The sequence below is a fragment of the Chiloscyllium punctatum genome, chromosome 3 (genome assembly GCF_047496795.1).
Source record: "Chiloscyllium punctatum isolate Juve2018m chromosome 3, sChiPun1.3, whole genome shotgun sequence".
Classification (NCBI taxonomy): Eukaryota; Metazoa; Chordata; class Chondrichthyes; order Orectolobiformes; family Hemiscylliidae; genus Chiloscyllium; species Chiloscyllium punctatum.
Genome location: NC_092741.1, coordinates 95109383 through 95122127, shown reverse-complemented (window position 1 = coordinate 95122127; position 12745 = coordinate 95109383). Strand labels below are relative to the sequence as shown.

Below are 12745 nucleotides of genomic sequence, written 5' to 3'. Positions count from 1 at the left end.
GTTCCATTGTCATTTTTTATGCTTAGGTTGATGTCAGGTTGTTCGTACATTTTAGATCTTTCTCTCTGCTTCATAACAGTTTTGATAGAACTGACTGGCTTGTTAGACCATTTCAGAGGGCATTTCTGAGTCAACCACATTAGTATTAGTCTGGATTCACACGTAGGCCAGATCAAATAAGGATACTGGTTTACTTTCCCTAAAATACATTATTAAACCATTTGGGTTTTTGCAATAATCAACAATGGTTTCTTGGCCACCATTACATTAACTTTTAATTCCAGATATTTTTAAATGTAAATTTCAGCATTTGTCTTTAGAGAATCAAACCTATGTCACCAGAAAATTAAAGTTGGTCTCTGGATTACTAGTCCAGAGACACCAGCCACTACTTAAAGTCATAGAGATGTACAGCATGGAAATAGACCCTTCAGTCCAACTCATCAATGCTGACCAGATATCCTAAATTAATCTAGTCCCATTTGCCAGCACTTGGCACATATCCCTCTAAACCCTTTCTATTATGTACCCATCCAGATGTTCTTTAAATGTTGTAATTGTATCAGCCTCCACTTCGTCTGACAACTCATTCCATACACGCTCCTTTTAATGAAAAAGTTGCCTCTTAGGTACCTTTTAAATCTTTTCCCTCTTACCCTAAAATTATGCCCTCTAGTTCTGGACTCTCCCAACATAGGGAAAAGACCTTGTCTATTTATCCAATCAATGCCCCTCATGATCTTCAAAACCTCAGCCTATGACGGAAGACAGCCCCAGCCAATTCAGCCTCTCCCTATAGCTAAAATTGTCCAACCCTGGCAGTGACTGACAGCACCAACTCCATCAGCAAGGACAGCATCTTTAAACTAGTAGAACTGTACCTCACAACCCACTTCACCTTCAATGACAAAATCTATAAACAAATCAATGGGACACCTATGGAATCACCAACAGCAGGACTCTTAGCAGAAGTAGTTATGCAGAGGTTAGAACAAACAGCCTTTCTCACAATCCAGCCCAAGCTTTCGGTCCACTATGTGCATGACGCCTTTGTCATCACAAACGCAACAAATTAGAAGATACCCACAAACACATAAACAACATCCTTACTGGTATAAAGTTCACCAAAAGGGAAGAAAATAATAACAGACTCCCCTTCCTAAACGTCTCAGTAGAACTAAAAGCCATTGGCGAGCTGCAGACCAGAGTTTACAGGAAAGCCACACACACTGACCGCATACTCAACTACAGGATCAATCATCCCTACACCCACAAACAGAGCTGCATTAGGACATTATTTAAACGAGCTACAACACACTATAGCACCCAGTAATTAGGAGAAGCTGAGGAAAAAGATTTATACAATGTTTTCAGGAATAACGGGCACACCAGACCTAAACAAGAAGACAGAATATGCCCAGAGTCTCTAGCCACCCTGCCATCCATCAAAGACACTTCAGAGATGACAGCCAGACTACTCCGGCCCCTAGGCATCATGATAGCCCACAAACCTACCACCACACTGAAACAGCTCCTGATGAATTTAAAGGAACCTATACCAACAACCAGCAGAATGAACGTCATCTACAAAGTACCCTGCAAGGACTACAACAAACATTACATTGGAGAAACGGGCAACAAACTAGCCACCAAAAGACATGACCAACTATCACTGGCAGCCGAAGAGGAACACCAGTTCGACTGGAACAATACATCGATTCTGGGACACGCTAAATAAAGACACACATGGGAATTCCTAGAGGCCTGGCATTCAAACCTGAACTCCATTAATAACCATATAGCTTTGGAACCCATTTACCAACCTCTCAGAAACAGAACCAGAAATGATATCACCCACCACAACAAACCGGGACAGAACACCAATACTTCACCGGAGACTTACTGTTGATGTTACCTAGCATGGTGATGAAATGTCTAAGAACAAATTTACTGGCTCAGTGAACAAATTTACAACCTGATCCACATCCTGAGATACAAATCCTCTCCAAAATCTCAAACTGTCTTCACTATCCTATCTACCTGCGACTCCACTTTCGAGGAACTATGAACCTGCACTCCAAGGTCTATTTGTTCAGCAATACTCCCCAGGATCTTACTATTAAGTGTATGTTCACATCCTCTAATACACAATCTTAGACATATTTAAACACTAATATAACAGCAAAAAATTTTAATTTATATAATATAAATTACCATAGTGTGGAACTAAGGGGTTTTGCATCAAAAACACAGGCCACTGATGACCACCATTCCCCTGCTTTCCCTCATCCACTTCTGATTATGTCCTTCTCAATGCCTTTGTCTCTTGGTTGCTGCCATGTTAATCACTTTACCTTCCCTTTTAAGCAGGTAGCTGAATCCACTACTATCAATGGAGTAACTTGAAGTTCAAAGTCTCTTCCCTCATGAGTTACCTGGATTTGGCAGCAGTTTTCTGTAGCTTGCTTTAAATGAGCTTCAACGATTCAATATCTGTACATGGACTACCTATTACAAAGAGAACAAAGAACAGTACAGCATAGAAATAGACTCTTCCACCCAGTACGCCTACGCCGACGCCTACACATAATGCCTTTCTAAACTAAATGCCTTTTGCCTTTACATAGTCTGTATCCCTCAATTCCCTGCCTATCTATATATTTATTTATCAAAGATATCTCTTAAAAATTGTATCGTATCTGCCTCCATCATCTCCTGTGGTAGCACATTCCAGGCACTTAACACACTCTGTGCAAAAAAAAGCTTACCTTTCACATCTCCTTTAAATTTACCCCTTTTACCTTAAACCTATGTCCCCTAAAATTGACATTTCAACCCTTGGAAAAAGACTCCAGCTTTCTGTTCTATTCATGCTTCTGATAATTTTATAAACTTCTATCAAATTGCCCCTCAGCCTTTGTTGTTCAAGGGAAAACAAACTCAGTTTGCCCAATCTCTACTTATAGCTAATGTCCTCCAAACCAGGCAACATCCTGGTAAACCTTTTCTGTACCCTGTCCAAAGCCACCATATCCTTCTGTTAGTGTGGCAACCAGAACTGTATGCAAAATTCCAAATGTGGCCGAACTAAAATTCTATACAGCTGCAACATGACTTGTCAATTTTTACACTCTTTGCCCTGACCGATGAAGGTAAGCATGCCAGATGCCTTCTTGACCACGTGTGTTGCTACTTTCAGGAAGATATCAATCTGTATGTCTAGATTCCTCCATACGTTGATGGCACTAAGGGTTCTGTCTTTTGCTGTATACTTCCTTCCGGCATTGCATCTACCAAAGTTCATCACCTTGCATTTGACTGGATTAACTTCCATTTGTTATTTTTCAACCCAAGTCTCCAGCCTATCTATATCCTACTGTATCTTCTGGCAACCCTCCTCACTGTCAACAGCTACCTCAATGCATGCCTTCTCCACAAACTCGCTAATCAAGCAATCTGCATACTCCTCCAAATCATTTTTATATATTTTATATTACAACTAACAAGGGTCCCACCACCAATGGTCACAGATCTCCAGTCAGAAAACCCCGTTCCATCCCTAGTGTTTGTTTTCTAGGCCAGTTCTTATTGATTTTAACAGCTCACTGCTGATTCCATGTGACATTACCAATCAAATTAGCCTGCCATGTTAGACTTTGTCAAAAGCCTTGATAATATCGGAAGGATATTGTGAAACTTGAAAGGGTTCAGACAAGATTTACAAGGATGTTACCAGGGTTGGAGGGTTTGAGCTATGGTTGGGGGGATAGTTTAGGTTAGGGCTATTTTCCTTGGAGTGTTGGAGGCTGAGGGATGACCTTCTAGAGGTTTATAAAATCATGACTGGCATGGATAGGGTAAATAGACAAAGTCTTTTCCCTGGGGTGGGGGAGTCCAGAACCAGAGGGCATAGGTTTAGGTTGAGAGAGGAAAGATATAAAAGAGATCTGACAGACAACTTTTTCACACAGAGGATGGTGCGTGTATGGAATGGTCTGCTAAAGGAAGTGGTGGAAGCTGGTACCATTGCAATATTTAAGAGGCATCTGGATGGGTATATGAATAGGAAGGGATAGGAGGGATATGGGCCAGTTTCTGGCAGGTGGGACTACATTGTTTGGGATATCTGGTTGGCATGGATGAGTTGGACCGAAGGGTCTGTTTCCGTGCTGTACATCTCTATGACTTTACCTGATGCCCTGCCTTATCAATCATCTTTGTCACTTCCTCAAAAACCCTAATCAAGTTTGTGAGACATGACCTTCCCCACACAAAACCATGCTGCCTAAGAATCTTTTCCAATAAATTTCCTACCACTGACATAAGGCTCACTAGTCTGCAATTTCACAGATTATCCCTGTTGTCCTCCTTACACAAAAGAATAACATTAGCTATTCTCCAGTCCTCCAGGACCTCTCTGTGACTAAAGGAGATACAAATATTTTACACAAGGCCCGAGCAATTTCCTCACCTGCCTCCCTCAGCATTCTCGGATAGATCCCCAACAGATCTTGGGGACTTGTCTACCTTAATGCTTTTCAATAGACCCAACACTTTCTTTTTGTATTGACATGCCCTAGAATGTCCCTCACAAGCCTCACCATCTACCATGTCTTCCTCCTTTGTAAATGCTGATGCAAAATATTCATTAAGGACCTCACTTGCTGTTCATGCATAAATTCCCTCCTTTGTCCTTGAATGAACCTATTCTTTCTCTAGCTACCCTCCTGCTGCTTATGCATAAACAAAACCCCTAAGGATTTTCCTTAATGCTATTTGCCAAAGGCATTTCATGATCCCTTTTAGCCGTCCTAATTCCTTGTTTGAATTCTTTCCTACCATCTTGTATTCTTCAAGGACTCTGCCTGTCTTCAGTTTCCTAAACTTTACATATACGTCCTTTTATTTTTGACTAAGCTCTCAATTTCTCTTGTCATCCATTGTTCCCAAATCTTCCTATCCTTATCCTTTATTTTCAAAGGAACATGCTGGTCCTGAACTCTAATCAACTAGCCTTTGAAAGATTCCCAGGTGCTAGATGTGACTTACTGTCAAAACAGCCACCCCCAATCTACATTCCCCAGTTCCTGCCTAATATTGTGGTAGTTAGCTTTCCCCCAACTTAGTGCTTTCACCTGAGGACTACTCTTATCCTTTCTCTTAAGTAACTTAAAAACAGAGATAAAGCTCAAAACTTTTATGCAAAAGATTGGCATCTCTCTGATAATGTGGAAAATTACCAAGGTATGTCCTGTGTACTCAAAGTGGAATAACATTGAAAATTACAGAAACATAACTCTAGTTCTGAACAGCAGCAAAAGTGATGGATGGGATCTTCAGTATGGTATCAATTGCCACTTGGTTATCAGCATCTTGCTCACTGGCACTCCAGTTTAGATTTTACTAAAGCCAGCTCCTAACCTCATTACAACCTTTGCCAGACATGGATAAGCCCCAGAGGTGAGATGAGCGTGACTGTCCTTTACATCAATACTGCAATTTTAGCCCTAGCAAAACTAGAGTCGACAAGATGAAAATAAAGGAAAGAACTCAGTAGGTCTGATTGCACTTGTGGAGAGAGAAACATTATTAACACTTCAGAGTCCAATAGTTCTTCTTCGGAGCTGAGTCAATGAGAATTGGAGAGAAATACCCAGCTGGTTGAAGATGTACCTAGCACAAAAGATAATGATTGTGCTTGTTCGAGATCAGCCATCTTTCCCTCAGGACATCACTGCAGGAGTTATTCAGGATAGTGTCCTTGGCCCAAGCATCTTCAGATGCATCATCGATGATCTTCTCTCCATCATAATGTCAGACATGGAATGTTCGCTGTTGATTGCATAACGTTAAGCACCAATCTCATCTCCTCAGGTTCTGATGTAGTCTATTTCCATATGTAGCAAGACTTGGACATGGACTACACCTAGGTTTGGGCTGAGGCCTGGCAATTAATGTTCACACCACATAAATGTCAAGTAATGACCATCACCAACAAGAAGGAATCTAACTGTCATCCCTTGACATTCAATGGCATTATCATTATTGATTTCCCCACTATCAACATGCTGGTAGTTACTTTGACTAGGATGCAACTGAACCAGCCATATAAAAGCCTTGGCTACAAGAGCAGCTTAGAGGTCAGGAGTCCTGCAGTGACTAATTATTCATAGAACCATAGAATCCCTACAGTGTGGAAGCAGGCCATTTTGCCCATTGAGTCCACACCAACCCTCCGAAGAGCATCCCACCTTCCTACCCTATCTCTCTGGTCCATTTCCTATGGCTAATCTACCTATTTTATGCATCGCTGGAGACTATGATTCATTCCTGTCTCCCCAAAGCCTATCCATCATCTACAAGACATGTCAGGAGTGTGATAGAATACTTGGCTGCATGAGTGCAGCTGCAACAACACTCAAGAAGCTTGACACTATCTGAAGCAAAACAGTCCACGTGATTGGTACCAAGAAGATAGCAAATGTGAAAATGCATTTGGATACAACTCCATTGATTAAACACATACAATATTTCAGCTTTTTTTTGATACAAGTAATTTATGACAATCTTAAAGAAAATGTCATTAATCCCGATATACAGTCATATTTTCTCCTGCTGCAACTTGGATTTAGCCTTCAAATAGTCTTTGTTTAAGGGAAACTTGAAAGAAAGTTTTAGCTACTCTGTACTGCTATTAGTTCAAAGTTAATACCATTGATTTTATTCTTTCATGCAACTGACAGTAATCCCTGTAAACACTGAATATTCACTGATTAAAATATTGCACAAAACCCATGATACATGCCACTGTGAGAAGAAAAATCTAGAAATGTTATTTTGAAGAATATTAACATTTGAAATAATTGCCTCTTTGAGCGATGGGACAATGAATTAAAATTATAATTCAGGATACTATTCATCACATCTGTGCCATAACTTTTCAATCTCCTCATAACATCAAGAGGAGCAAAAAAGGGAGCATGGATGGCTCATGGTTTGGGAGATAGTACAGGAAGAAAATGGAGAGCAATAAATTCTATTGCAGAAAATAGTGGCACATCTGTGTGACAAAATAAATATGAAGCAAGTGTTTCTTAAAATTATCTTTGCAACTATTGGACTTATTTGAGAAGTAAATATCTGTGCTATTCTTTGCAGAGTGCATGTATAAATATCAGAATATTGTATTGAACTAACACCATGTACATCGACTTGTTGATATGTCCTTTGACATTTTTAGTCACTAGGTTCCAAAATCACTATCTTACAAAAAAGTACTATTTTATAGTTTGAAGTCTGGCAAGAGAAACTTTAATTGAAGATCCAGGTTAAATGGCCTGATAAAGGTGCTTAGTTTAAAATCTTAATTTATTTCCCCTGATAACCTTTAATTTGAAATGCTTGAATTAACAGATGATATTGACATCAAGCATATATCAGTTTTGTCACTTGACTCCACAGACAAGAACGGATTTTGTCAACAATATGAAGGTCTATTTGATTTATTATCCTTTTCTTTTTAGCAATAGGTAATTAAATAGAGGAAGAAAGCATTATTGCATAGTTGGGAATAAAGTTAGTAGATGGATAAAGTTTTTTTTTGTTTTCAAAACTGAATGTGTCCAAGAGACTCCTACATGGGAAGGAACAATGCATTTTACCCAGAGAAGCATGATTTATCCTCCCCATTCCCTTGACCTACTAAAGACCTACTATTGTATGCAATTTTCGTTTGTCTCATTACATGTTCACCTAGTTCATCAAGAAGTGTTGGATTGCCAACTAGACAGGGCTGGATTGTCAACTAGGTCCACTTCACTAGTTTTTGTTTTGGAATGTGGGTTACAACTTCGATTTCTGTCTCAGAGCTATTGGGATCTGATTTTTTTGTTGTGTTTTGTGAATGATGTGTATTAAACCTTAAGATGTATAATTTTTGATGTCTCTGTTTACTCTCCTTTCCTTTTGTGGGGCTTCCTAAATCTCAATACTCTGATGCGAGATGATGGATAAATAATCTAATTCCAGATCTTTACTTTGACTTGCTGATATCAGATGAGAAATTATTGTGGAAAGAGTAAAAGATTGAGGGACAGAAATTGGAGTGATAGGTGATTGGAAAACAACTGGAACAGTCAGAGGCTGAGATGTGACCGTATAGAAGTTCATAAAATAATGAGGGGCATGGATAGGGTAAATAGACAGGGACTTTTCCCTGGACTGGGAGAGTCCAAAACTAGAGATAATAGGTTTAAGGTGAGAGGGGAAATATTTTAAAAAGGACTTGAGGGACAACTTTTTCACACAGAGGGTGGTGCATACCATGAAATGAGCTGTCAGAGGGGGTTGTGGAGGCAGGTACAGTTACAACATTTAAAAGGCATCTGGATGGTTACATGAATAGTTTGAGAAAGATAGAGGCCAAATGCTGGTAAATGGGACGAGATCAGTTTAGGATATCTGGTTGGCATAGACAGGTTGGACCAAAAAGAGTCTGTTTTGTGCTGTATAACTCTATAACTCTGACTCTACGACATTAACTGAGTGGTGGAACCATGTGTCAATGTGAGATATCAAAAAGTCTCATTTGGTGCAAGTTATTAGTGTGAAGGAGATGGATGGTCAGCCAAATGGCAGTGGTCCCTCAAATAAGGCATTATACTTGCTAAACAATTCTTCAACAGTATTTCTTTCAGAAAATACCTAAGTATTTTCTTTGAAATAAAGCAATTAACAAGTTCAGGTTTTATAAATGCTACATTGTGAAGATTTCTCTTGTTCAGACGCAGACCTTTACTATCTCCTATTCATTTTCTGTTAAGCTTGTAATGTATATTAATTAGGAAATTCCAAATTATGTCAAGTTACTTGACAACTCCATCTACTGGAATGAATGAATAATATTTAGCTGTCACATTATATTGCCTCACGGCCATCTACAGATGAATATTTTGACCCGATTATAGATTTATCACCTTTGGAATTCCAGTTATCTTTTGTAAACCACATTTTAAAAAAAAATATTTTTATTGAAAAATTTTTCTTTACAAAATTAGCAAGTTACAGAAACATGAAAATATAGCATCAGAACATGAAAAACAATAATAAACAATGAGCCAACTCCTTTCCTACTCTATAAAGAAATCAAATCTACGCTTATTACACATCAATAAATAAATAACACCACTCAACGCAACAAGACCATCGCTCTCAACCTTCGAGAGCACCAATTATTAAACCCACATTTGTTCAAAATTCTTCTTCTCATGGCGTTAGGTTTATCAGACCAAACTGTCATGGCTAGACAAAAGCCCAAATTAAAATGGTAAACAGATCTGCTTCCAAGTAATTCAAAAAGCCACATATTATTTTTTTAAAAATAAAATATGTATTAAGATATGTAATACTATATTTGAAAAATTGTTTTGAGATCCACATATATCAGGGAATGTCCTCACCGTTGTTCAAATCTATATAATACTAAACACTGCAACATAATTTAAATTTTAAAAATAGCTACATTTCTTTTGTCAAAGATTGGGAGTGAAAGTGACAGTTTTAAAAAAAAATCCTTTTAGTTGTGAGTAATGCTGGCAGGCCTGTATTTATTGTCCATCCTTAGTTGCCATTTTTCTTTTAAAAAGGTGCAATGTATGACTTTATTCCTTTTGTCTCATTAAACAGGGTACTGTGCATTTATGTATGTAGATTTTAGTATACACAATTTACATCAAGTTGTAGGCATAGTTGAACATTAATTGGTTTCTGGTGTAACTCTTAGCACGCTCCAGATTATTTAATAAGTGATTTCTTACAGAAGATTCACATCAAATGGTAGATATACATGCCTTTTTGAAGCTTCCAAGCATGGGCTATTTAAGCACGATCAGCATGCTTCCCTCTGATTGGTCAATGAGACACATTTGATATAATCTACCAATCATTTGGGTTGGGAATTCATAAGTGATATTTACATGCCTTTGATTTTTTTTTAAATATACTTTTTTGTAGCTGAGCACAGTTCTGTCCTGGGAACGTTCAATTGTTACTGTTTATCATTTAAATGTTTATTATAACCACCTTGCACCTGTTGTGCAAGAGGTGAGACCAATGAACTCATATGTTCTGGATGGAATAGAGTTTTGAGCATCATAGCTTCCGTTTAATAATAAAAAGACTTTGTGGAGTCAGCAGAGAATAAAAACAAAGTTCTAGAAAACCTCATGTCTGGCACCACATGTGGAGAGAAAGTAGAGTTAACACTTTGAACTGAATAGGATTTATTTTGAAAAAGCATCATACGTGACTTGCCATTACCTCAGTTGCTCCTTCCACAGGTGCTGCCAGACCTGAATTTTTTTCCAGAACTTTATTTCAGATTTCCAATAATATATGCAATTTTTGTTTAATTTTACTTTGGAGCAATCTTATCAAGATCAACACGGAGGTAACAGCCAAGGTTTTTCTAACATAGTTAAATGTTTGGTCAATTGTGACCACTTGGATGTGAAAGATTTAAAAAAAAAATTGCAACCAAAAATCAGGATGGTAGCTGGACCAAACTTGAATGTTGTCTAATTCCTATTACAGAATGCAAAACAAATATCAAAAATGCTGCAATGCTCCAAATCCAAAATAAAAACAAACCAGAAGAACTTGCTGGGCAGAGTAAGATAAAGTTAGCATTTTGGATCATTAACATTTCACTATTGACTTGAAATCTTGACCCAACATTCCTCTTGTCTCTCAGTGTCTAATATCTTATGTTCCAGCATTTTTTGTTTTTATCTCCAATTGTAAACTTGCTATTGCAGGTTCTGATTGGAGTTGAACACCATGGAATCACCTGTGAATAATCCCTCACTTGTTCACCTTAGTGAGTCACAGAGATGTACAGTAAGGAAACAGCCTTCGGTCCAACTCATCCATGCCAACCAGATATCCCGAACAATCTATTCCCACCCACCAGCACCCAGCCCATATGCCTCTAAACCCTTCCTATTCATATACCCATCCAGATGACTTTTAAATGTTGCAGTCGTACTAGCCTCCACTTCCTCTGACAGCTCATTCCATACACAAACTATCCTCTGTGTGAAAAGGTTACCCCTCAGGGCTCTTTATATCTTTCCCCTCTCACCCTAAAGCTATGCTATCTAGTTCTGGACCCCCCCCCACCCCAGGGGAGACTTTGTCTATTTAGCCTATCTATGCCTCTCATGATTTTATAAACCTCTATAAGTTCACCCCTCAGTCTCTGACACTCCAGGGAAAACAGCCTTAACCTATTCAACCTCTCCCTCTAGCTCAAATCCTTCAACCCTAGCAACATCCTTGTAAATCTTTTCTGAACCCTTTCAAGTTTCGCAACATTTTTCTGATAGGAAGGAGACCAGAATTGCACACAGTATTCCAACAGTAGCCATAACACAACCTCCCATCTCCTGTACTCCATCCTCTGACCAATAAAGGAAAGCATTTAAACCTTGTTAAAAAGAGACACATGTTGAAGCCTTTTATCTTGCACTTGTCAGAACTCATATACAAGAAACCAAACTTCAGAAAGAATACCAATTTATGCAACATGAGAAGCAGTTGCTGATTGCTTGGACCATTGTTTGTCATGAGGATGTAATAGAACTGTTAATTGTCAATCATAGCCACTTAAATTCAGACTAGGCAGAAAGAATCTGATTGGTCAGAAAGTAGTCATCTGGAATGTAGTAGGATAAGTAAACTCCATCATCCCTTCCTTAATGAAAAATGTAGGCAATGTATAGATAAATTCCCTTCCTCGACAAATAACAAGGTCTTGTGTGTTAATCATTGTGCTCTTTTTACTTAAGAGTCTTAAAGAGTTTAGTCAAGGTTGACTGGACCAATTCTGGCATGTTTATCTTATGAGGAAGTGTTAAGCAGGTTGGGCTTATTCTGAAGTTTAGAAGGATTAGTGGCGATCTTATTGAAACATAATTGATGTTGAAGGGGCTTGATGAGAGTGTAGGTGATGAAAATATATTTCTCTTTGTGGGATCTAGAACTGGGGGCTCTTGTATAAAAATAAGAATTCAGAGTAATTTCTTCTCATAAAAAGTCACTTTTTTCATATCTTCTACTGCAGATGGTAATCTAGGCTGGGTTACTGAATATATGCAAGACTAGGTTATGAAAGATTTTCAAGGTAAAAACAATGACTGCAGATGCTGAAAATCAAATACTGGATTAGTGGTGCTGGAAGAGCACAGCAGTTCAGGCAGCATCCAACGAGCAGCGAAATCAACGTTTCGGGCAAAAGCCCTTCATCAGGAATAAAGGCAGTGAGCCTGAAGCAAGGAGAGATAAGCTAGAGGAGGGTGGGGGTGGGGAGAGAGTAGCATAGAGTACAATGGGTGAGTGGGGGAGGAGATGAAGGTGATAGGTCAAGGAGGAGAGGGTGGAGTGGATAGGTGGAAAAGAAGATAGGCAGGTCGGACAAGTCAAGGAGGCAGTAACTGAGCTGGAAGTTTGAAACTAGGATGAGGTGGGGGAAGGGGAAATGAGGAAGCTGTTGAAGTCCACGTTGATGCCCTGGGGTTGAAGTGTTCCGAGGCGGAAGATGAGGCGTTCTTCCTCCAGGCGTCTGGTGGTGAGGGAGCGGCGGTGAAGGAGGCCCAGGACCTCCATGTCCTCGGCAGAGTGGGAGGGGGAGTTGAAATGTTGGGCCACGGGGCGGTTTGGTTGATTGGTACGGGTGTCTCGGAGATGT

At 39.1% G+C, this 12745-nt stretch overlaps 1 protein-coding gene across 6 annotated transcripts in view; it reads left to right on the top strand.

Moving 5' to 3' along the window:
- The window catches only part of LOC140463037 (protein eva-1 homolog A-like), a 387899-nt gene that overhangs the window by 136743 nt on the left and 238411 nt on the right, over positions 1 to 12745 (top strand). The gene's annotated exons all lie outside the window — the stretch shown is intronic.